This window comes from Cetorhinus maximus, chromosome 26, assembly GCF_964194155.1.
Source record: "Cetorhinus maximus chromosome 26, sCetMax3.hap1.1, whole genome shotgun sequence".
Classification (NCBI taxonomy): Eukaryota; Metazoa; Chordata; class Chondrichthyes; order Lamniformes; family Cetorhinidae; genus Cetorhinus; species Cetorhinus maximus.
The window spans coordinates 25,375,114-25,402,030 of record NC_135904.1 but is presented as its reverse complement, the minus strand read 5'-3'; the positions used below and the strand labels follow the sequence as shown (position 1 = coordinate 25,402,030).

General features: G+C 42.9%; 1 long non-coding RNA gene across 1 annotated transcript; it reads left to right on the top strand.

Moving 5' to 3' along the window:
* The first annotated feature begins 1,443 nt into the window (after nt 1-1,443).
* Nucleotides 1,444-24,932, top strand: LOC144668184 (uncharacterized). The gene is made up of 4 exons (XR_013573443.1): nt 1,444-1,543; nt 16,386-16,571; nt 23,170-23,300; nt 24,531-24,932. It is a non-coding gene; the product is annotated as an uncharacterized LOC144668184 (long non-coding RNA).
* Nucleotides 24,933-26,917: the final 1,985 nt, after the last annotated feature.

Here is a 26,917-nt window from a genome sequence, read left to right as displayed (position 1 = left end):
GATAAATGCAAAGGTCGCTTGGCCTTTTCACCTGTCTGCCGACCGTAAGGTTGGATGGGCAGCGAAAAATGTATTTAAATTACGTTTTTAATGGCCTTGATAGGCCTTTTAATTGTCGGCGGGCGAGCTGCCGATTCCCGCGCGCGCACCCGCGGACTGAAATATCTTGCGAGTGCGCGATGGCGTCGGGACGCTTGCCCTACGCCATCACGTGTCGTTTTACCCTCGAGCGTGTCGGGCTTGTGCCCGCCCGCTCAATGAAAAATCCTGCTCATCGTCTTCCTGTCATCTCACTCCGATTTTTTTTTTTTTGGAAACTCACCCAAACCCCCGAGCCGGTCGGGTTCCGTTCTCTCTTCTCCCTGAAGGAAAGTGAAGGCCCCGAGCCTCACCCTCTCTTTGATCTGCTCCCCGAGTGGAGGTGTCTCCCGCGGGTCCGGTTTTCTCTGCTCCCTAAAGGCGAGTCAAAGGGTGAACTTTAAAGATAAACGAGCAAAATGTCTACCAACCAGCCACTTATCTACTTTGCTGCGATGTCAAACTTTGATTCCCGAACGGAGGCGGGTGCTTTGGGGGACACAGACTGGACGGCTCTTCTACCTGATGCTGACTGCCCCTCGGTCTCTCTTTCCGCCACTCTTTGAACTGATGCTGACAGGTGGAGCCAGTGACGCGCAGTTAGCTGCTCGCTCTGTCTCCAATACAGGCCACTGAAGCTGACACTTGAAGAAAGTCTCTCCCAAAAATAGGAGGATCATATGCTGGAAACCCTGAATACAAGACCTCTTTTTATACAAAGCTTGTGCGCCAATATGTTGTTTAGCCATTGTGGTGTACAATGCATGCTTGGTTGTATTGACTGAGGTCCTGTGAGGGAATCTTTTTTTCCTTTGCGCCTAAGCAGGTAACCCTACATTCCTGGATAAAAGCAAAATACTGCGGATGCTGGAAATCTGAAACAAAAACAGAAAAAGCTGGAAAAACTCAGTAGGTCTAACCACACCTGTGGAGAGAAAGACAGAGTTAACATTTCAAGTCTGTCGAGTCCTGAGCTCTGAAGAAGAGTCATATGGACTTGAAACCTTAACTCTGTCTTTCCCTCCACAGGTCCTGTTGGACCTGCTAAACCTTTCCAGCATTTTCTGTTTTAGTTCGCACTTTTCTGGATTTGCTGCTGCTGCCCTTTTGGAGCTGCAGCAGGCAAAAAAAAAAACAGTTTCACTCCTTTTGCTTCCTCTATGAAGCTCAATTAAATTGAAAAGGTTCTCATATAAACTTGGTGTCTGGCCACACAACAACTGACTGCCCTTTAAACAGTAACAGCAGCTCTTTAAGTGCTGCTGTGATGCAGGAGAGGGCTGGTCAGCTACCAGTGCAGAAGGTCAATCAGGGCAGGGTGTCCGCTGTAGATATTTAAATAGTTTGACTTTTGAGAGGATCCTAGTTCAGCCTCTCTTGAACCAATCCAGAGAAACAAACAACGTAATCTAACCCTGCTTCCAGAGCACCAGAAATGGAACATTTAGTTTCCAATGCCGTTGGGGTGAGTAATCCACAGTCAATTCCTGTAAAGCAACTATTCCAAGAGGTAATTTTATGACTTTGCATTACTGGTGAGCATCTGTGCTCACTGAAATTGCAGGGTGGGCATTGAGGCCCACACCGACCTTGATTTTCTGACCATTTAATATTTGTAGAACTGCACACAGTGTCATTGATAGGCAAGGCAGCACAAATTCTGAGCTTTGCAGCTTCAGCGCATCCTTGTAAACTCCCAGTTATTTAGCTCTGGTATCTCTCAGCAGTTCCAGCTTATAGTGCTCACGCGATAACAACATCAAGGTGAAGCTGCTGAGCTCCCAGGTCTTCAGATCCACCTAAAGAGGGGGGCTTTCCTCTTTGGTAGGGGGCTTCCCAGTAGGTGTCTGCTATTTTACAACAGAAGTAGAATCAATTTTAACCTAATGTCCCAATGGGAGGTTAACAAGATCAGATGCAACCCTAGCTTTACATCCTGCCCAATGTTACACTCCATTAGAGTCAATGGATGTGTTTAATGCAACATTGGACATTATACCAAATCCTGTGGCTTTCTGGCTGGTTGAGTTAGGTTAAAATTGGTCTCATTTAGTGTGAAACTTTCATTCTGAAAGAACTGTGTGTATTCATATTCTTCTTCAGTTGCAGAATCCATACCATAGCTTATGCAAGACATGCGTCACAGCACCAGCATCCTTGGGTAATAAAAAAAACAGACCACTCTGGCTTGCTGCATAGATGTCTTGGGCAGCTGGGATGGATTCACTGGTGTTGCCAATTTCTGGACAGATTTCGTTCTTCGGCCAAGAACTTTGATTTGCAGTTTGCACAGGAAAATGGATGGAATGGCTAAAACTCTGCTTCAAAGTCTCACGTACTATAAACTGAATTTGACTCATTCACACACAACGAAAGAGTGGCCCTGGTCATACTGGAGGGCAAAGGTTTCACTGCGCCCTCTCTTGGCACGCACTGGCACTGCACATCGAGCTATATCATGCCCCCAATCTGTGATCCTCCATCTGTAGCATTAATAGATGGAAAATGTTGTGCTGGGAGTGTGTACTCTCCTGACATGAATGTTCCAGAGGGAGGCACTCAGCAATTTATACCACGAGGATCTGCAAGCAGATTTCAGCTGCTGGGGCCCGAGAATTCTGGAATTCTCCCCCTAAAACTCTCTGTCTTTAAGATAACCCTTAAAACCTACCTGTTTGACCAAGCTTTTGGTCATCTGTCCTAATATCTCCATCTGTAACTCAATGTCAAATTTTTTTTAAACATTGTTTTTGTGAAGCACCTTGGGACATTTCATTACATTCCAGGTGCTATATAAATGCAAATTGGTGTGGTTTGTTATATGATAAATAATATTTCCCATGTGCTTTTACTCAGCTTATTTCTTGTAGATGTAAAAGCCAATAATTCCCAGCCTCTCAAAAAAAGCTTAGACTTAGGTGGAGGTAATGACACACACATGCTACATTAAAGAGTGTGGCCCTCCTACACTTAATCACCAGATAGACAAATGCACACAAATGTTGGCCAGTTTCAATCAACAGCAGATTGGTGTTTTTCTTCTCTGTAAGTGTGGATTTGTCAAAACAAAGCCCACACTTGAGCAAATGACACCTCTCAGGGTGTAATTGTGCTTTCTACACCCTCTTTCCTCAATTATGGGTCTTCATCACAATTATGGTCAAATTAGGAAAGACAAATGTCAGCACATTCTGATGCCAAACATTCCTTGGACGCTGATAAAACACATTACTCACAAAACTGCGAATGTCAAATGCAGACTTCAGCCCAGCACAAAACAAATGTCAAATTAACTTTAACAGGCAATGCTACTTTGGTGGACTGGGTGCAGGCTAATTTTTGAAAGTTACAGAATGAATGGTAATTTTCAACACTGTATAAAAACAAGTTTATGCTTTCTCAATCAGCATGCCCCAGTTATCTGGCCACATTTCCAAGTACATGGACCAAACAATCACCAGCAATGGTCCTGGAGCCCAAGTGCAGACATAGTCAGAAACATATTTTACTGGACAGACTTGATTAAATCACATTTTTTTAAAAGCTTATCTTCTGTACTTATCTGAGAATTGTATTGAAGTAGGTAATTTGGCCCATCGTGACTGTGCAGGCCCCTTAAAAGAGTTGTCCAATTTGTAATCCCTCTTCTCTTTCCCCAAAGCACTTCAAATGTTTTCTTTTCAATCATATATCCAATTCCCTTTAGCACTTTACTACTGAATCTGCTCCCACCACCCTTTCAGGCAGCGCATTCCAGTCAGAACAACTCGGTTCATAAACAATTTCTTCTCATCTCCTTTCCGGTATTTTGCTAATTATCTTAAATCTGTGTCCTCTGGGTTCCTGACCTTCCCAGTGGGAACAGCTCATTACTTGTTTACTCTAATACTCAGAATTTTGAACAGTCCTATTAAATCTCCCCTTAACCTTCTCTGCTCTAAGGAGAACGAGCCCCCAAGCCTCAGCAGAGAACTCTGATTCCTCATCCCCTCCCCCAACTCTCTTCATAACAATTACTGATTTAAGAATTCCATGCTATGAACATCAGTCAATCTTCAGTACCTTGTCTCAGGGACCCTTCTTTCACTGTGCAACTCGGCACTGAGTGCTTGTAGGCTTCTAGAGAACATCATAGCCGTACCCTACGTGATTTCCTCACCAATGCCTTTTACACATGGAGTTACTGGGTTGCAATCAAGTCTACAAGCCTTCTCTCAATTCCACACACACCCCCACCTCTCCCCCAACCGTGTTTTCAGTCCAGGGCACTGATGTCATTCTGCTCTCAGGATAAGGGGGAGGCCATTTAGGACTGAGATGAGGAGGAATTTCTTCCCTCAGACGGTGGTGATTCTTTGGAATTCTCTGTCCCATAGGACTGTGGAAGCTCAGTCATTGTTCAAGACTGAGATCGATAGATTTTTTTGCATACTAAAAACATCAAGGGGATAGTGCAGGAAATTGGTGTTGAAGAAGATGATCAGTCATGATCTCATTGAATGACAGATCAGGCTTGAGGGGCTGAATGGCCTACTCCTGTTCCTATTTCTTATGTTCTTATGTCATTGATCATATCCAACTGTTGCCTTAACAAAAATCCTCTATGTCCACAAACCACAAAACAATATTGGTTGCTAATGTTAGTCTGACATTCTGTTCTGTGCTGTAATTCAGTACAGGCCACTGGTTGAACCTAAGGCTTTTTGGCTTCAGGTTACATTGGGCATTCACTCAGAGTGATGTTGGGTGGTTCCTCCACACAAAGTGGGAATGGACAATGTCTTTGCACAGTTTGCCTCCCACATGTGAGAAACTAAATTTATAAAAAATGTTTGGACATTTGCACCAAGACAATATTATGGTGAAGGAAAGTTTTAAAGAACTTTAACAAGCTTCTTAGTTTAAAGATGTTATTGTATGTTGTAATATGCATCATTTTCAAATACACAGTATTTATGGTCTGTGGTTAAATAGACACCAAAACAACCAAAGGAACTGCTCAAAACTGCTGTTGTAAACCTTTCAGTATAAATTGTTTAGTAGCAGACTGTTCAAATTATCTGTGGAGAATAACATCTAGAGATTGAAAATATCAAATAACATCAATAGGACTGACTGAAACGTTGGCTTATGTAAGATTTCTGATTAAAGTTAAGAATTGTATTTTTAATTGTTATTCATGATCTGTGCAGTTTGGCAGGTACAAATGAAAGAGCATAGAGGATTTTACAACACGTGTCTTGTAAACTTGCTACTAATATCTCCTTTTAAACATTCGATCTAAATGTCTTGTATGTAAAACACAATATAATTGGATATTGCATGCAAAGCAAACACAGGCTTTCTAAAGAGCAATGATGGAATCAAACCTTACCCACAATCATGCTGTGGAGTTCTTCTGGCTGTTTATAGCTTGAAAAAGACCCCATTGTGCCCTCCAAACATAAAGGGCAACTCAGTCTAGTGCTGGACAAAGAGGCTAAAAAGGGTCTGTGAGATGTCCTGACCTTTTTGGCCTGTCCTCAGGCCTAGAGAATATCTTTGCCCTTTTCTTTTTTTTTGAAATCTGCTCCTGGATAAGGTCTCAGTGGACACCCTGTCCCCTCCACAAAACCAAGGAAAGAATGCAAGAAGCAAAAAAAATCTCGATCACAATCCTCTTATCAACACCTTCAATCATTTATCTGATAGCCCGTGTTTGGCTGGAAATTTTTTTTTAAAAAAGTGACAGAAAAGATTTAAGAAATGTGAAAACAAAGCACTGTTGATTAATGTGTGCAAATAGCCCAGCAGCAAATGTCAAGGCAAGTTATTGTAATATATCAGTTGTGGGTGCTGTCATTTAGTTAGAGAGGAAAAGAGAAAAAAAGAGCTCTGTATTCAAAATGTCATAAATAGTGGAAAGTCAATTATTATAAAATGCAAAGCTTTTTAATTAGTTTACTACTTGGCTGATAGGCCACAGAACTCAGTCAACGATATAGTTTGCGGCTGGATATTAATCAGTTAGAAATCCCATTTTTTTTCTCAAAAAATATAAAAAGAAATAGATTAACCTAGCAAATCAGAAAACATAATTTATTTTCAGGGTAAGTGACAATTCTGCTTTATGTATGAAACAAGAATGATATTTATTCTACATGTGTGAATTACCATTTAACTGTCTTCCCTTGAGATCATCTCATCAGCCCCCTTCCCCCTCCCCCTCCCCCTCCCCCTCCCTCCCTCCCTCCCTCCCAGAATAAACAGATTATCTCACCGGTGACAGGGAGGTCCAGACGCTCTTTCACTTGTGCTGGAGGAGCATCATAACTAACAAGTGCCTGTGTCATTCACACTTGTGAAAGGACCCCATAACTCACCGTCATTGCTGAGATATCCTTGATGTCTTTTGTGGCCCTCATCAGCAATAAATTTCAGCAGAGCTCTAATTCCAGCACTTTGAATAGTGTATCATCCATAGTAATTAATTCAACAATAGGGAACACAAGGTAATCAATAAGCAGCACAAAGATGTGTATCATAGATAAATAAGGCATGTCAGAGGTATCCTTAATCTTATCCTGTGCTGCATTTTTCACTTTCAAAATGCATTACTCTCCTTAGGACCCCTGTGTTAAATGAATGAACTGAATATAATGGCATGAGGAATGTTAAACAGGGGGAGGCTTGCAATCTGTGGCTTATCTATTTGTAAGATAACATGGGGCAATTTGGAGCTTTTTAAAGATTGGATGAATGATTAGTTTTCTTCTGCAACCACCAAATGATAATGAACCTATCTCAGTGATCTTCTTCCTTCCCCATCTTCTGCACTCTATATCCACCCCTCAAATTTCCATTCCCTGACTTTGGCCCCTTGTCTTCAGCCTCCTAATCCCTTTACCCCACACCTGAAGGCAATTCCTTCAGATAACCTGGTCCTACGATTGGAAATCCCACCTAACCTCCTAATCCTTCTCATCTCACTGTTTTTACCTTGATAGCCTCTTCCATTCCCATCTCTTTGACTAAACTTTTGGTTATCCTTCCTAATCTTCTTTCCAAGGCTGGGCATCTGTTTTCTATCTGTGAATTACCCAGGATATTTTCAGTTGTGCACGAAAGGTGCTATCCTCAAACAGGCAACAAATCATAAAGTCCGAAGGAGGAATACAATTGCAGTGATCGGCGCTGAAAGAGTTAATTCTCTCATTTCCTCCCACTCCAGACAGCCATGCTGTTGGAAATTCTGCAGCTGGTCTCACAAGTTTACAGCTAAATAAATGAATGCACACTTTCAAAGCAATCATGTTTTGTGGCTTTTAGACATGGTGCATCAAATTATATCTGGTAGTTACAGGGCCATCAGGGAGTATTATATATCAGCCTTCAAAAGAATTCAAATGCTAGATTTGGTACAGTTTAAACATTTTCCTGTACATGCCTTCCCCAGTTTTGCGGGCTCCAATAGCTAATTGTGCACCGTACTTACAGGAGCTTTGTGGAAAAGTAATTAGTAAGAACAATTTTCTTTCTTTTTAGCCTGCTTATGTGTGGAAAATGTGTGTTTGTGTTCGAGTGTGTGTGTGTGCATGTGTTAGTGTTGGTTAGGATATATGACTGATGGAGTGAGGGCTAATAGAACAGTGGAATGTTTTTTTTATTACTTTGTGTTCAGTGACAGCACCAAGATTGTCATGTTTGGTGCAGGCCAGGCATAGTACTGGACTGTCCTAACAATTTGTTCAATCTTATATTAACAGCGATACGGGTTAAAGAGAACAAAAATCATTAAGCAAAACCTTGCTGCTATTAACGATGTAACCGTTCCTTTTTGTGGCTGCTGCAAACATATTTTCATGAGTAATGCACGCCTGAGCTAATCCTCAATTAGTTTTAGGGGACTTTCAATGTGTGGCATAAGTCAAGTGATGTAACACTGCCTTCAGGAGTTAGTCTCATGCTGTTTTAACTTTGCACCAACCACAGTTGAGTTCACTGCACAACTAAATTTCAGGCAAGTGCAAAGGATCTGCAGGGAACTTTACAGCCTATTTTGGTTAAACTTTTAAAAGTTAGCAGACTGTCCTATTGTCAGTCTGCGACTAATAAGGTGTGGTGACCCTCAGGTTAAACCCACCACCAGTCGTCTCTCTCTCTCTCTCTCTCTCTAATGAGAGAGCAGCCGATGGTTCTCTGGGACTGCGGTGACTTTCACTTTTTACTTAGCCAACATTTGGGAGGTCCTGACGACTGGCAGCACAGCGTCAGCAGTATAGCTGTGGTCTATTGGTTCCCCACCATTCACTGTAAGTTGGGTGTCTGATGGTTTGTCGTGCTTGGATTGTTCAATGTTTATACATCAGCCTGAGGGAGGAAACATGGAAAGACAAGATTACGATGTTGCTGGATCAAAACTATGTAAATCTGAACAGTTGAAAAATACTCCCACACTCACACCATCCACCCTCCCCCAACCATGCCAGCCACACCACTGCAACTTTACCATTCCCACACTGTGTGACCTTATGACCCCTGTGAGTAAGATTGCCCAATTAGTTCCAATTGTATTGTATTGCGAGGGCATTTTGTGCTGTGGCCTCACACCCACTGGGAGCTAGATTAAGACCGCCCCAAACTTGACTCAGAAAGAAGCCTCAGCAGACAACCTGAAAGAATAGACTGGCAATTCATCTGTCTCTGAATTGGATTTATTAGCTCTGTTCCAGAAGTGAAAGTCTCGCTGCACCACCCAGCCTAAAATTGACTCTCGAAATTGGATTGCGCTCCACTTGGGCCTGCGCGCACTCAATGAAGCAGACACAGCTCACCAGACACGGGAGGGGTGGGGGTGGAGGGGGTTGCAGGTTTGGTGTTGAGGGTCAATGGTGGGCAAAGGGTGCGGGGGAGGGATTTTAATCAGGAGGGGGGGAGTGTGAGCTGTAGGAAAAAGCGGCCTAAAAATTTAATGGAAAGAGACAACTCTCTTCCTCCTGACTCCTCAATGTGTTTAGTTAATAAAAAGCAAACTTAGATCTCCGGAGGAAGCTTCCAGTATTCCGTTTCTGGACTCTTGGTTTGGTTGCCAAACACACAAGAATACTAGCTGCAGTATGTACAGAGCATATTGATGTCAATCACTGTAGAGGAGGCTGTTACAGGCCTCTATTTGCATATACAAAATGCTGAGGGCAGGGTTTTCCCTGGAGGTTTCTGATCCCTAGCTTCAGGTTTAAATGTGGGTCAGAGGCCTGTACTGTGGGGTAACAGTCACTCAATGTGATTTTCCCCAAGGCAGCAATGAGCGTGGACTTGCTGTTCGGTTAAGGATGGCAGGAGGGATCTCGAAGCTGGAGGGCCAATCACTGGCCTTCCAGCTTCAAAGCGGCAGCAGGGAGAGGGTCTTCAAAATGGAGGCATCATCTCCCCAACTTTTTCAAACTTAATGTGGCCTTTGCTGCCGGACCACCACACTAGGTAGGTGGAGCCTATCTACAGAGCGGCCTGAGGCTGCAGATGTACCCAAATAGGCAGGGAGGGCCTTTATGCCCCAGGGTCTGCTGCTGGAAGGCCTCCTCCAGGCCGGGAAATCCCGCTTTGCCTCCATTAATGGGCCTTTAATTGGGTCAATAGCTTCCTGTTGCTTGTGGCTGGGTGACCCAGCCTCCCACAAAAACCACCCCCCCCCAACAACCCTTCCCCATACTGGCTCTGGGAAAATTGCCAGTGGGTAGGGTGGAGCCACAGGACTAGCATGCAGGCTGGGAGTGCGGAATTCGGCCCCTGCCCGATGCTGTTTTCGGCCCGGTCAGGGGCTAAAAATCCAGCCCCTAGTGCCCATTTCCACCATGGGTCCTGGAGCTAGGTGGGAGACTTCATCAACATGATAGGTGAGGCACATCTGGTGCCAAATGGGCATGTATATGCCACCTGCCACGTTGAACACTCTATGCGCCTGTAATGTTGTTGCATTTCTAGGCCAAAATGTCATGGAAATTCACTCAGTCCAACCCCTCCAAACACCTTGATACTCCAAAGTTACCTACGGGGGGGATAATTAGGGAAAAAAAATACTTAAAAGTGAATAAAATTGTCGGTTCAGGTGGCATGAAAGTGACATGGGCACTCTTGTTGAACAAGGTATGAACTACAGCAGTCCCAACCCTGCTGATCCGGTTCTGTATCTCTTACCTCATCTCGCTTCTAGCATTCCACAGAAGCTAATGAAATTTTACATCCAAATTTAAATTGATAGACTCAATTAAGTAGTCAATTCATTTAATTAGAAGTGAGTAGAAAATTAATCAAAATGATTAGATTTGCATAACACATTGTAAAAACACTTCCAAAAAGTTTGATTAGGCATTTTAATATATAGAAGAAAAATGCCAAGAACAAGGTTACAGGACTTTCCACTGTATCATGTGTCATTAGGTTAGGCAGCTAGTGACAGTGAATAGCTATAGAATGCTTTAAAATGCTGTACGCAATTTTACAATGTGAAATGCTGAGAGATCTTATAAAAGGTGTACACACATGTAAATTTTGCTTAGTTTATTATCCAAATTATCCTTGAATTTCCATCATTGGAAACAGACTGAAATCTGCAGAGTTATTGGGAATTACTGATAGAGTCCAGGAAGGATAGATAGTGGCCTATACCTTCCTCCAGGGATTCTAATGTGAGAAAGAAAAACAGGTTATTCTGCAATAGGCCTTTTGGTTTTCAAGTTATTCTATTAGAGATATGACAGGAAATCATTATTAGAAATATAGAGCAGAATTCAAATTTCATTGAAGCTCTCTAGAATTGGAACTGATTGATGTTTATCCAAAATGAGCCACATTGATTAAACCGGCAAATGTCTATTCTGACTCTTTGAGTAAACAGTTAATGCTGGTTTCCAATTCTGGTAGTTGAGTTCTGCCCTATTTCCACTCAAAGTTGTACAGTGATTACATGATGTCCTGAAGCATAATAACTGACAGCCAGAATGGTTACAGCACAGAAGGAGGCCATTCGGCCTACCATATCTGTGCTGGTCCTCTGAAGAAGCAATTCGCCTAGTGCCAATATCCTGCTTAGGAAGGACAGACAAAAAGGAAAAGGCGGTGGAGTTGCATTGCTGGTTAAAGAGGAAATTAACGCAATAGCGAGGAAAGCTATTAGCTCCAACGATGTGGAATCTGTATGGGTAGAGCTGAGAAACACTAAGGGGCAAAAAACGTTAGTGGGGGTTGTATATAGACCCCCAAACTGTAGTGATGATGTTGGGAATTGCATTAAACAGGAAATTAGAGATGCATGTGATAAAAGAACATCTGTAATTATGGGTGACTTTAATATGCATATAGATTGGGCAAATCAAATTAATAACAATACCGTAGAGGAGGAATTCCTGGAGTGTATACAGGATGTTTTTCTGAACCAATACATTGAGGAACCAACGAGAGAACAGGCCATCCTCGACTGGGTATTGTGGAATGAGAAAGGAATAATTGGCAATCGAGTTCTGCGAGGCCCCTTGGGGATGAGTGACCATAATATGATAGAATTCTTCATCAAGATGGAGAGTGACGTAGTTGATTCTGAGACTTGGGTCCTGAATCTTAATAAAGGAAACTACAATGGTATGAGGCGCGAGTTGGCTATGATGGATTGGGAAACGTTACTTTAAGGGATGACGGTGGATAGGCAATGGCAAACATTCAAAGAACGCATGAGTGAACTGCAACAATTGTTTATTCCTGTCTGGCGCAAAAGTAAAACAGGAAAGGTGGCCAAACCATGGCTTTCAAGGGAAATTAGAGATAGTATTAGATGCAAGGAAGAGGCGTACAAACTGGCCAGAAAAAACAACAGACCCAAGGATTGGGAGCACTTTAGAATTCAGCAAAGGAGGACAAAGGGATTGATTAAGAACGGGAAAATAGAATATGAGAGTAAGCTGTAAAAGTTTCTATAGGTATGTGAAGAGAAAAAGATTGGTGAAGACAAATGTAGGTCCCTTACAGTCAGAAACAGGGGAATTTATAATGGGGAACAAAGAAGTGGCTGACCAACTAAATACATACTTTGGTTCTGTCTTCACAAAGGAGGACACTAATAACATACCAGAAATGTTGGGGAACACAGGGTTTAGTGAGAGGGAGGAACTGAAAGAAATCAGTATTAGTAGAGAAATGGTGTTGGGAAACTTGATGAGATTGAAGGCCGATAAATCCCCGGGCCCTGATAACCTACATCCCAGAGTACTTAAGGAAGTGGCCCTAGAAATAGTGGATGCATTGGTGGTCAACTTCTGAGATTCTATAGACTCTGGAACAGTTCCTACAGATTGGAGGGTAGCTAATGTGACCCCACTGTTTAAAAAGGGAGGCAGAGAGAAAACAGGGAATTATAGACCAGTCAGTCTGACGTCGGTAGTCAGGGTACCGCAGGGATCGGTGCTGGGACCCCAGTTATTCACAATATATATTAATGATTTAGATGAGGGAATTAAATGTAATATCTCCACATTTGCAGATGACACAAAGCTGGGTGGGAGGGTGAGCTGTGAGGAGGATGCAAAGATGCTTCAGTGTGATTTGGACAAGCTGAGTGAGTGGGCAAATGCATGGCAGATGCAGTATAATGTGGATAAATATGAGGCTATCCATTTTGGTAGCAAAAACAGGAAGGCAGGTTATTATCTGAAAGGCTATAAATTGAGAGAGGGAAATGTGCGATGAGACCTGGGTGTCCTTGTACACCAATCACTGAAGGTAAGCATGCAGGTACAGCAGGTGGTAAAGAAGGCAGATGGTATGTTGGCCTTCATAGCCAGAGGATTCGAGTACAGGAACAGGGATGTCTTGCTGCAATTGTACAGGGTCTTGGTGAGACCACACCTGGGATATTGTGTGCAGTTTTGGTTTCCTTATCTGAGGAAGGATGTACTTGCTATAGAAAGAGTGCAGCAAAGGCTTACCTGACTGATTCCTGGGATGGCGGGACTGACATATGAGGAGAGATTGAGTCGATTAGGATTATATTCGTAGGAGTTCAGAAGATTGAGGGGGGATCTCATAGAAACCTATAAAATTCTAGCAGGACTAGACAGGGTAGATGCAGGAAGGATGTTCCCGATGGTGGGGGTGTCCAGAACCAGGGGTCACAACCTGAGGATATGGGGTAGACCATTTAGGACTGAGATGAGAAGAAATTTCTTCACCCAGAGAGTGATGAGCCTGTGGAATTCATTACCATAGAAAGTAGTTGAGATCAAAACATTGTAAGTTTTCAAGAAGGAGTTAGATATAGCTCTTAGGGTGAAAGGGATCAAAGGGTATGGGAAGAAAGCGGGAGCAGGCTATTGAGTTGGATGATCAGCCATGATCATAATGAATGGCGGAGCAGGCTCGAAGGGCCGAATGGCCTACTCTTGCTCCTAGTTTCTAGGTTTCTATGTTTCTATGCCTTTACCTCAGAATCTTACAAATATTTATTTTTCAGATAATTATCTATTACCTTTTTGAAAGTCCCAATTTACCCTCCCTTCACCACCCTCTCATACAGAGCATTCTAGATCCTAACCACTCACTGCGTGGAAAAGGCTTTCCTCATGCCACCATTGCTCCTTTTGCCAATTACCTTAAATCTGTGCCCTCTGGCTCTCCATCCTTCCACCAATGGGAACAGTTTTGTGCTATCCACTCTGTCCAGACCCCTCATGATTTTGAATTCCTCTATCAAATCTTCTCTTAACAATCTCTTCTCCAGGGAGAACAATCCCAACTTCTCCAATCTACTTAACTGAAGTTCCTCACTCCTGGAACCATTCTCATGAATTTTTCCTGCATTCTTTATAATGCCTTCATATCCTTCCTAAAGTGTGTTGCCCAGAAATGGACACAATACTCCAGCTGAGGCCAAACCAATGTTTTATACAAGTTTAACATAACCTCCATACTTTTATACTCTATGCTCCTATTAATAAAGCCCAGGATGCTGTGTACCTTATTAACCACACTCTCGACCTGTCCTGCCACATTCAATGATTTATGCACATATACACCCAGGTCCCTCTGTTCCTGCACCCCGTTTATAATTGTATCCTTTATTTTACATTGTCTCTGTGCCTCAGGGAGATTTCTGCGCTCTTTCGCGCGCATGCTTCCGGGCCCACCCACATAAAATGGCAGCATGTCTACCCGTGCCTGCTCCCGCCCAGCCCCCTCAATGGGGAGAAAACTCTCCCTTATGGGTTACTGTTGCCTTGGCGGAGATTTAACTGGGAGTGGATAATTTGGGGATTTGTTCAAAAGTTATTATAATAGGAATTTGTAGCCATGTGTATGTGGTTAATTTGTTGTTAAATTAATAAATGCTTAATTTAGTTTTATATTAAAAAACACCTCTTGAGACTTGGTGGTCTTATTATTACTGAATTCAAAGCCTGCATCTTAAAACATACAATTTGCAAAAATGGATTATGACAATTGTTTCAAGTTTCCCTCTAGGATTGAGAGAGGGATTCCCTCTAGGACTCAGCTTTTACCTTTGGCCGTGTCATAATACTTCGCAGTGATCGTTCATTTTCCCCAACCAAAGCTGTATTCACTTATGCAATGTGTTAAAATTTGATTCTTGTGCATTGACACTGCTTTTGCTCTGAGAGCCCTTCATTGTTAGTGAGATGAATTCATTTGATTAGGAATTAGTAACAGGTGGCATGGTGGTGCAGTGTTTAGAGCTGCGGCCTCACAGCTCCAGGGACCCAGGTTCAATCCTAACTTCGGGTGTTTGTCTGTGTGGAGTCTGCACTTTCTCTCTATGTCTGTGTGGGCTTCTTCCAGGTGCTCCTGTTTCCTCCTGCTGTCTGAACCTGTATTGGTTATGTGGATTGGCTTCTGTAAATTGTGTGTGCCATGTTGATGGACTGGTGTTCTGTCCTGTGTGTTCCCTGCCTAGCACCCATTGCCAATCAGGATAGGCTCTGTGGCCCTGAATTGGATGAGGTGGCTCTGGAAAAGTGGGTGAGAAATTAGCAACTTAATTATCAGCAGAAACTAATGGGTTTCCTTTGAAACCATGCTTTCTATATTAAAAAAAAAATTCTTGAGTTTACTGGCTGGAAACTACTAATTGATTTATTTTTAAAGTTCTGTGACTTGGAATCACAGTCAAAGATGGCTGCACATTTGCATTATTGTACTTTCTGCATTCCAAAACTATTGAAGGGGAGATAACCTGTCAGCAAAGCTGCACCAGGAATAGTTGCCTTGGAGGAGATGAATGGGGTCTATCTCCTATTCCATTAGCAAAGCATCCAGACAATCCCCTGGGTGCTCAACTGGGTGGAGACAAAGCAGTAGACACAATAGGGCGCTGGCTGAGATGGGAATTCCCAGCTATGATCTAATCACGGTAACTGGAATACACTAACCATGACCATATTTGAGTCTGGTTAGTTGGAGAGAGAAGGTCATGTGACAAGGCAACCTTTTGTGGGTTTGAGCATCTGCTTTCTCTGCAGAAAAGAACAAGCAACTGAATACTGAAGGAACAAGATCCTGAGTGGGTTCCTTTCCTCGCTCTCTTTCTTTCTTTCTTTTTCTCTCTCTCTCTCTCTCTCCCTCCCTCCCTCCTCAACTTGCAAGTTTTGAATGTTTTGCTGATTTTGACTACCCTGATGTGGCAAAAGGAGATTTTAAAAATAACTTAACTCAGCGCTGCTGTCTCCAGAAGAACAGATAAATCATCCGCCTACAACTTTAAACCACTTCAACACTGAAAGCACCAGGACTGCTGAGGTCAACCTGAAGCCAACTGAGTCACCAGTCTTCAAGAACCATTAGTTTTACTGGACTCTAAATTACTTAAACTATCCTCCCCACTCTGTAATCTATTTGTGTGCATGTGAACTTTGAGTGTGTGTTAGTGCATTTTTAAAATTTATTTTTACTTAGATCGGTTAAGTACATAAAAACTATCTTCTTTTCTGTGTAAAAACTCAAGAAAACCTGGCTGATCATGTCATTTACGGCTGCAGCACACAAACAGTTAAAGACTCACGGAACTGGAAAGGATATCCATTTTAACAAAAAACCTGTTGTGGTCAAACGTGGCAAGGGGAATGAGGGGAGCCATCTGACTCCCTCCACATGTGATTGTAAAGGTGCTAAAACCAATACCCACAGTAAACCGCACATCAGACTGTGACTGCAGATAATGTAAAGCCTTTTTTCAAACTTCAGAGTTATAGCCTGTTACCTATATGTTACTTTTCTTTAATCCTTAAACGTGCATTTTAACTATAAATGTTATTTGTTTATTCTTGCAGAAGCATCATCTTTGCTGCTATGAACATGCAACATTTTCCCCTTTATTCTTTCACAAGGTGTGGACACCACTGGCAAAACCAGCATTTGGTGCCCACCCCTAATTGCCATTGAACTGAACATTTCAAAGGACAGTTAAGAGTCAACCTCATTGCTGTGGGTCTGGAGTCACATGTAGGTCAGACCAGGTAAGGGCGGCAGATTTCCTTCCCTAAAGAACATTAGTGAACTAAATGGGTCTTAGTGACAACTGATGATAGCTTCATGGTCACCATTACTGAGACTAACTTTATCTTACAGATTTATTAATTGATCTTAAATTTTACTGGCTGCTGTAATGGGATTTAAACCCATGTCCCGAAAGCGTTAGCCTGGGCCTCTGGATTACTAATCCAGTGACATTACCATTATGCCACCATCCCCCCCAATACATGGCCTATGTCTGACACATTTGGCCTTTCAGTTTATCTGTGCTTTAAAAAAAAAATTCTGGTTGTACATAACATCTGCGTCAATCTCTGAAAAGAGAAAAGATGAGTCAACTTTCATGATATATTGTCTTCAGCAGAACCTCACATCCAAATGATTTTTCTCGACTGGAAATGTTGTGCCATTTCAAAGCCATTTGCCTCTTTTTTATGTTCAAATTCCAGTACTTGCAGGACTTTCCTTTAATCAAAATTGCTTCGTTATGTTGTCGCATGTTCTTTAGGAAATCATACAGCACAGAAGGAGGCCGTTCAGCCCATCATGCCTCTGTTGGCTCACTGAAAGAGATATAATTAGTTGCTTTCACCTGCCCTTTCCTTGTAGCCCTGCAAATATTTCCTTTCTGAGTAGAAATCCAATTGACTTTGTAAGTTACTGTCAAATCCAATTGCAATACCCTTTCAAGTAGTGTATTCCAAATCATAACTATTCGCTGTGCAAAAAGAATCCTCAACTCCCCTCTGGCTTTTATGCTAATTATTTTAAATCTGTCCTCTGGTTGCTGACCCATATGCCAGTAGGAACTGTTTCTCCCTATCCTCTATCCAAACCCATCCTAACTTTGAACACCTCTATCCCAAATCTCTCCTTGATCCTCTCTGCGGTAAGGAGAATAATCCCAGCTTCTCTGGTCTCTCCACATAACTGACATCCCACATGCTTGGTACCATTCTAATCAATCTCCTCTGTGCTCTCTTCAAGGTTTTGACTTCCTTTCTAATATGTAATCTGAAGGAAATGGGGCAGAGGCGTGAGGTTGGGTCATTGGTCAACCATGAACTCATTGAATGGTGGCACAGACTCGATGAGCTAAATGGCCTACCCAGTTCCTACGTTCCTCCCTGCAATGCCATGAATTTGGCATAATACCAATGTGAGGCCTAACCAGTGAAAGTTTTAACATAACTTTCTTTCTACTATACTCTATGTCTAGTTTTGAAGCCAAGAATCATGTATGCTTTTTGAACAGCTTTATCAACTTTAAGGGCTATTTTGAATATAGAAGTACTGGATCAGGTCTGCATCAATCACAGAAAAATGTTGAATACCACAGTTGTTATTGCATAGCCAAATACTCAGTGTTAAGAAAAAAAATCCATATTTGATTATTCAAAGATGGATACGAACACAATGGCACAATTTTTACAAACAAGTGGATCTCCTGTGGCTTTGTCTCAGGAAAATCAGGCCAACGTGAACTTCCTTCAGTGCATAATTATGATACTATAGATTTAGATATGGGATCAGCACCTTCTGAAGCTTATGAAGCCCCATTTACTGGTGGCAGAGTGTAGCTGCAGGTGTGACTATACATCATTATACGCTGACGCCCAAATATAGAGCCTGTCATGTACAGCGCCAATGTATTGTAATATATTCTAAATGACAGTAATGATATGATCATTGCAAAAAATACCTTTTTTGGTAGCCAAAATTAAACTGAAACTGCCCCAAAAAATTATTATTGTAAGACATTGACAGGCCAGGGAAGCCACTGAACTCTTAACATTTGCAAAATTAGCCATAAATGAACCTTTGACTACAGTATACAATGATGCTGCAAAATATAGGTTTTCTCATTATACCCAAGATTTGTGTGTGCATAATTGTGACCACCTGAATGAATTAAAACGCCTACTTAATACAGTTGATGGAGCGAAGCAACATCGTAACAAGTAGTTTGTAGTTGAAGTATAGAATATTCTCACACCTCACGAGTTTTTCAGCCACTTCACATGTTTTTTTAAACAGCTTTGAGTCCCAAAATGAAACAACTTTCATAGTAAAATTAAAAATGTACAATATCACGCATTACCATGAATGTGAAGCTTACACAATCACACAGCACAGTAGAGGTGGTGGTGGCATAGTGGCATTGTCACTGGAGTGGCACTCCAGTAGACCCAGGGTAATGCTATGGGGACTTGGATTAAAATCCCACCATAGCAGATGGTGGGATTTGAATTCTCTAGAAAGTTTGATGATGATGACAACAAAACCATTGCTGATAGCTGTAAAAACAATCTGGTTCACTAATGTCCTTTAGGGAAGAAAATCTGCTGTCCTTACCTGGTCTGGCCTACATGTGACTCCAGACCTACAGCAATGGTTGACTCTCAAATGCCCCCTGAACAAGGCCACTTAGGGATGGGCGGTAAATGCTGGCCCAGCCAATGACACATCCCATGAACAAATTAAAAAAAAGACTATTTGACCCATCATGCCCTTTTTAAGAGCTATCCACCCTCCTCGCCAGCTCTTTCTATATAATCCTTTTCAATTTTATATGCCCAATTCTTTTCCAAAGTTTACTATTGAAGCCTGCTTCTACAACCTTCTCAGACAGTGCGATTTAGTTATTTAGTAAAATAAATTCTTAAAACTTATTTTGTGTTGATAGCACAGCAAGGCATCTTTCTTAAAAACATGCTGTTGTAATAACTTTCAAATGAGCAACATTTACAATAAATCATGCTCATCCTCTGCTTTATGTTGTGGAGCCAAAAAGTCCATTGCCATTTTTAATTGAAAAGCAGCTGTATCAGAAAACCATTAATTTAAGGTCTCATTCTGTATCTTTTGGAATACGATACACTGAGTAGCAAAAATGTAGATGTTTCCCATCCACAGATTCCCACACTTACTTGGCCCAGATTTCAGGATGCTTTCAAAAGCTGGGAGATTTCCAGCCACTCATAAAAAATATCCAAGATTTCCCAATCAGCAGAACATCAACAATAAACAGCATAAAACCCTAATCCTGAGTGACCTATATAGAAACATTTGCTCATTAATCCAAGTTTCTTTCTCAGCACATTCCCAGAATACACCCTTAAAGCAACATGTCCTTAAATCTTTTCGGAATTAAGTTTCAACACACGTGACGATCCAATGGTACTGAAAGAAAAAAAAATGAAAAGAAATCATCCCCAGATCCGTTCATGGTTTAATGAAGAGACGCAGCCAAGATACAGGACAGGCCTAGCTATAGAAGTGCACTGGAATGGGAAGCATAATTTATAAATCACTGTTTTAAGGTATAATTAGAATTGTTTTATAAGTCCCTCAAGATGATGTTATTAAGAATCTTTGGCTGTGGTTGTTCCACTGAGCGGCCTCTGTGGAACACATCTGAGCACCACAATGTTGCAGTGTGTCACGCACTGGACGATCCTGGGTCATAGGTCACGGGCATTATTTTGCAACAACAGCAGCCTTAAAGGTATAAAAGACAAGGATTGCACAGAGTCATTGCACATCTCAGCAACCAGCTGCTGTTGCAATTTTAACCACAGATTAAAAACATTCATGTGTTAAGAATGAAAACAAATCTCTGCCGGTATATTACCCGGCCAATGCAGATGCAATATGAGAAGCTCGTCGTATGGGTCACAAATTTCATTTCCACACTTTTCGTTAAAAGCTGAAACCCTGCGCCCTACATTTGCCCGGCTAACTCATTTGCAGGCTTGTCCTCCTCCATGTTGGGGGTGGGAGGGGAGTTTGCTACACTGGGGGATCTTCTCGGGGACCTGCTCCTGAACTTTGTTAAAACAGCAATTTGTATGTCCAAGATGGGTGTGCCTCATGGGGTATGGGGGTCCTCTGGCTGCATGCTTTTCTTTTGCGGCATTGTCCGTCCCTGTGTGCCCCAGAAAGTGAGCATGCACTGCCCGTTTGAAGCCTTCCATGACCATTGGGTAACACAGGATATAGAGTCAATAATTGACATTGCCTGTCTCTTTATGGGGAATGTGGAACATTCCTTGTTCCAGTCCTACTCCGGCCCCCTCCCACAACTCTTTCTCCGGTACATCGATGATTACTTCGGTGCTGCTTCATGCTCTCGTCTGGACCTGGAAAAATTTATTAATTTTGCTTCCAATTTCCACCCCTCCATCATTTTCACATGGTCCATCTCTGACACTTCCCTTCCCTTCCTTGATCACTCTGTCTCAATTTCTGGTGATAGACTGTCCACCAATATCCATTACAAGCCTACCGACTACCACAGCTACCTCGACTACAGCTCCTCACACCCCGCTTCCTGTAAGGACTCCATCCCATTCTCTCAGTTCCTTCGCTTCCGTCGCATCTGTTCTGATGATGCCACTTTCAAAAACAGTTCCTCTGACACGTCCTCCTTCTTCCTTAACCGAGGTTTTCCACCCACGGTGGTTGACAGGGCCCTCAGCTGTGTCCGGCCTATCTCCCACGCATCCGCCTCACACCTTCGTCTCCCTCCCAGAAACATGAAAGGGTCCCCCTTGTCCTCACTTATCACCCCACCAGCCTCCGCATTCAAAGGATCATCCTCCGCCATTTCCGCCAATCCAGCATGATGCTACCACCAAACACATCTTCCCTTCACTCCCCTGGTGGCATTCCGCAGGGATTGTTCCCTCCTGGACACCCTGGTCCACTCCTCCATCACCCCCTACACCTCAACCCCCTCCCACGGCACCTTCCCATGCAACCACAGAAGGTGCAACACCTGCCCCTTTACTTCCCCTCTCCTCACCGTGCAAGGGTCCAAACACTCCTTTCAAGTAAAGCAGCATTTCACTTGCACTTCCCTCAATTTAGTCTACTGCATTCGTTGCTCCCAATGCGATTTCCTCTACATTGGTGAGACCAAACGCAGACTGGGTGACCACTTTGCAGAACACCTTCGGTCTGTCTGCAGGCATTACCCAGACCTCCCTGTCGCTTGCCATTTCAACATTCCACCCTTTTCTTTTCCCACCTATTTCCATTATTTTTAAATGTATTTCCATCCATTCTTTTATCTCTACCTTTTAGCCTTTTTTGATTCCTTCCCCCCACCCCACCCCCACTAAAGCTATCTGTACCTTGCTTGTCCTGCTTTCTAACCTTAATTAGCACATTCCTTTAGATAATATCACCACCTTCAACATCTCTTTGTCCTTTTGTCTGTGACATCTTATGGTTATCTCCACCTATCACTGGCCCTCTATCCAGCTCTACTTGTCCCACCCCTCCTTAAACCATCTTATATTTCACCTCTCTTCTATTTTTACTTAGTTCTGCTGAAGGGTCATTCGGACTCGAAACGTTAACTGTGTTCCTCTCCGCAGATGCTGCCAGACCTGCTGAGTCTTTCCAGGTATTTTTGTTTTTGAATTGACATTCACAGTTGCATCGTGATTTATGTAATGTCACTGGACTGCACAGAGTTATTATTGTTTGTAACTTGGTTATGGTGCTGTGAGGAACTTGTATTTTTTCCCGTTCTGTTGATACTGAAACAACTCAGTGTCACCCCCTACAGGTTTTTTTTTTAAAAGAAACCTAAATCCTGTCCGTAAAAGATGGGAATGAGTTCAAGACGTCCAGAACAAATTAGAACTGAAGCAGGAATCTCTAACACTTTTCTACTTCTCCCCTAGACAACAGTGATCTTTAGTAACTTAGACAAGAGATAACTTGTCCTCTAGCTCATCTTGGTGAAGACATATGCTTGGTTAAGTCAGAGTAAGCTGCCTGGACAGGTAAAGAGTGGGTTGGTCATAAACAGCATTCTCTCAGAATCTTAGCTCACCACTGATACTGGATTTCAGGTCAAATAATCTGCGTGCTGTAAAGATTAGAATGTACAGATTTCTAAGTGATTGCTTGCAGAAAATACAGCTTAGTGATCAATCCTATATGTGCGGCATGAAATTTGTTTTATTTAATCTTGAAAATACCGCTGAGGGGATGGTTCCTCTTGCCTTTTATCTTGCAAAGCGTTTGGGCTGATTTGGTGTTTTGAATGTTTGTCCAAAAAGAGAATAAACCCTTCATCTGGTCAATGCCACGGCTCAAGTGGATCACACCACAATGCTTAGTTTAATTGACTCAACCTGGGTCCTGGAGTTCCCCAGAGACGCCAACAACCTAAGGGTTAAAGGCAATAGCATTCTTTACACTTTCTGCCCGGCTGGAACTGTACAGTAAGAGTTATTAAAGATTAACTTAAGATGTAGTTTTAGTTATAAAGCTTTCTCGAAGCGAGGGCCAAATCAGTACTACTCAACTGAACCTTTCATTTCTTCAAACAAGTTCACACTACCTAAGATAAAAGCAAAAAACTGCGGATGTCCGCAGATGCTGCCAGACCTGTTGAGTTTTTCCAGGTATTTTTATTTTTGTTTCACACTACCTAATACTTCCTCCTGTGGCTTTGCATACATTTTTGTCTGATAATGTTTCCATGAAATGCCCTTGGACATTGTTCTAAGTTAACGGTGCTATGTGAATGCAGGTTCTTGTTTCATTTGTTTATCTTTACAGAAACCTGCTGTGCCATTTAATGTATAAGCTAAGGATTGATTTCAGTGCACCTTACAAATCAATACCCTGAATTCAGACTTTTACAAACGCTCATCTTAATCTTATTCACTAAGTTCTGGATTTCAGCTGGTGTAAGTGCAAAACTTCAGTTATTATTGTAAATATTAAAACAAAACTACTTTTAAAAAAGAACCAGCATTTATACAGAATCTTATCACATGCTAAGGCACCCACTATTTCACCACCATTAAGTTAATTAAGAGGCAGGGTTTATCGCTCAGTGGGCTGGCGCACGCCCGACCCGCTCAAGTGTAAAATGACGCACGATGACATCGGGCAAGTGTCCCGACTTCATCGCGCAATATTTCGCTCGGTGGGCACGCGCGGGAGATGGCAGCCCGTCCGCAGACAATTAAAAGGCCTATTAAGGCCATTAACAATGTCATTGAATTAAATTAACCTTACGAGATAAAAGCAAAGAACTGCGGATGCTGGAAATCCAAAACAAAAACAGAAACAGAAATACCTGGAAAAGCTCAGCAGATCTGGCAGCATCGGTTCTGTTGAAGGGTCATGAGGACTCGAAACGTCAACTGTGCTCTTCTCCGCCGATGCTGCCAGACCTGCTGAGTTTTTCCAGGTATTTCTGTTTCTGTTTTTGTTTAAAATTAACCTCACGGTTGGCGGGCAGGAGAAAAGGCCAAGCGGCCTTTGCAATTTTGCGAAACCTCAGCCACGGGCGGGTCAAGGTTTCGATTTAAAAAGGAATGTCATCCTAATTTCGAACCTGTCCCTGCTCATGTGACAGAGTCACATGAGCGGGGACATGTTTTTTTTAACATTTTAAAAATCTTTATTCTTAACTTTCAAAACTCTTCATCTCCCTGAGGCAGCTCGGTACCTCAGGGAGCTTTTCCTGTGCGCAGTTGTGCGCATGCGCGAACTTGTGCGTTTGCCCTCCTCCAACCCCCTCACACCCCCCCCCACAGACAGGCAGCGCTGAGCACTGAAGCACGCATTTCACGCTGGGTGGGCCTTAATTGGCTCGCCAGTGTGAAATCATAGTCTGGCCCTGAATGCGGGCGGCAGTCAGCTTCCCGACCTCTCCCGCCCACCCCCTGCTCAGCCTGCCCGACAAGGGGGAAGTCCTGGCCATGATACCCAGTCCCTGCTTTTATTTAGGCAAAACCAAATATGTGCATAGTAAGGCCCCACAAACAAGCACATTTGATGAATGAGCATTCAGTCTGTTACTGGTTCTACTTTATTGCTAGTGTTGGTTTTGAGAATAATGTTGACCAGAATACCGGAAGAGCTCTTCTTCCAATACCTCCATCAGATCTCTTCTGCTCTGTTCACAGGTGCTCTGCTTTAGCATCCCACCTGAAAGACAGCACTTCTGACAGGGCAGCATTCCCTCAGTATTGCACTGGAGTTGTTTTTGAATGCACAACCTTCTGGTGTGAATGCCGCCAGTTGAACCAGCCGAAATTGAAATGAGAACATGGCAACAGGTTTTGGGGATATGACCAATTTGGTTTCTCTTTCACTGTGTAAAAATGTACACTTTCCTCGTCAACTACAGGGCTCTCTCCTTAAAATAAATACAACAATGTATTTCTATACCAAAGTTACTTCCACTTTCATAGCATTCCTCTTTACAGCTATACTTCTCTGAAGCTTATAATCCTATTAAATGTGGAGTATCAGTTATTCACTGTACCTTTCAAGTAAACAGCAAAATATTGCAGATATTTGACATTTCAAACTAAAACAGATGTCACCAAAATTAAATATCGAAAAGAGTCTTATTTTAATTTTTTTTTTAACGTAATTTATCCGTTTTCACAGCTGACAAATGTTGGGTAGCTTTTGGATTAAATGTGAACCACAGTTTATCCAGAGGGCATAGCTAATCCAACAAATAAATGTACAAATGTTAGCGGTAGCACAATTGGTGAAGCATCAAAAAACAACTAAGTCTGATGCAGCAGAAAGAGCCAGACAAAATGGGCTCTTGTTTTATTTTTGGGTTAAACCATAGATTACTCCAGATTAGACTCGGCTTCAAGTGTGCTTCCTGCTTTTATTAAATAGTGACATCTGTGTGATGGAGGACAAGGTGCCCCATTGTGTACGTGTCCTGCTGCATTAGCTACCTAACCAACTGCCTATTGAGCGAAAGGCTGGCATCAAAGGAATGGAGTTAATTATTTGAAAACATAGAAACTATTTTGCAGTGCAGTAGGGATGGGATTCCTTAATGATCTCCTGGTGGGTCCAGAGTGTATTTTCATGGTATAATAGGGAGATGGGTCCATGAGCTTTAGGCATATGTCTTGACTGAAGCAAGGCTGCATTTTACATGCTCCCGCTGGGCATGTTTTTGGCAGGGTGGGGCCCACAGAATAGGGCGGGTGCCCACCCCACCACCTTCCCGGCACCCTCGTGCTCACACCCATTATACGGGCAGTGGGTGGACGCTGAAATTGGCAGCCTGCCTGCCATACTTAAATAGCTAATCAAGGGTAAATTAGGCCTGTTACCAAGCTAATTGGCACTGATAATACGTTGCCCATGCCATAAAACGCATGGCATGGGCAGTCAGGTGGGAATGGGCAGCCTGATTTTTAAAAATAATCTTTTCAAAGGGTGGGAAGGAAGAGGGGGTTCCATCTTCTGCCCTTCTGCCCCCCCCCTAAGATAGAGCCCCCCATTTTCTTCCTACCTGTTCAAAGCTTTAAACCAACCCATCCCAAACACTCCCACCATCTCTCCACCCCGAACTGCCCAAACCCTCCCTGCCCAAGACCCTGGATTTACCTGGCTCCGGGGATCCATTGGGCCTTCTTGCTCCTACTTTTGCAGTCCTGGCAGCGCCAATTAATGTGCCCTTCGTGTTGCCGGGACTGATGGAGCTGCCAGCTAAAGGGATTGGATGGCAGCTCCCGAGGGCAGGATCTGCTCTCCAGTGAGGGATGGACGTCTGACTTGACCCTTGTTTATCCTGCTGGCAGCGTATTATGGCTGCAGGGTGTGCTGGGCCGGCTCCACGCCAACTTCGCTACCAAGGGTGGGTGAGCCACCTGTACCACCCCCACCCCATAATAATATTTGGCCCAGAGACATAGTTATTGCTGGAAACACATACATTGGATAAAGACGACACCTGTAACGAGAACAGACTTAACGTCTCATATAGAGAGCCTTCAGAGACCACACATGAAAGGTGGAATTTTATCTATGATGCACCATTCCCAATGGCGGATCCAGAAGTGTGCGCCATTTCTGCTTTCTTGCCTTTTCCCATTTCCTATGCGATTACAATTAAAATTTACTGGCGGTGTGCATGGAAGACACCTGCAATACCACAGCAGAGGAAGTATTTCATTGGTGAAACCCACCACCAATTAGGGACATTTCCTTTGTTGTGAAAGAAACAAGGTTGTGTTTTTTTTTTGCTCACACTCTATTGAATGTTCATGTTAGTGTCCAGTGTTGTACCCTACACTCTGTGGGACATGGTTGAACTTACAGGCTCAGCTGGCCCTCCCTTTTATGCATCGTAAAGAATATTGTCCGAGATCACTCTCAGCGGGGACTCTGCCAGCCAACATCCTGAGGTGAACACTCATGTGGACAGTACTGACCCTGCCCTTTATAGGCCCCTCATTTTCTTTGCTTAACTTACAGCTGCCAACCCCACACCCCACCGCACCCAGGACACCAGACCTTCTCACTTCACTCC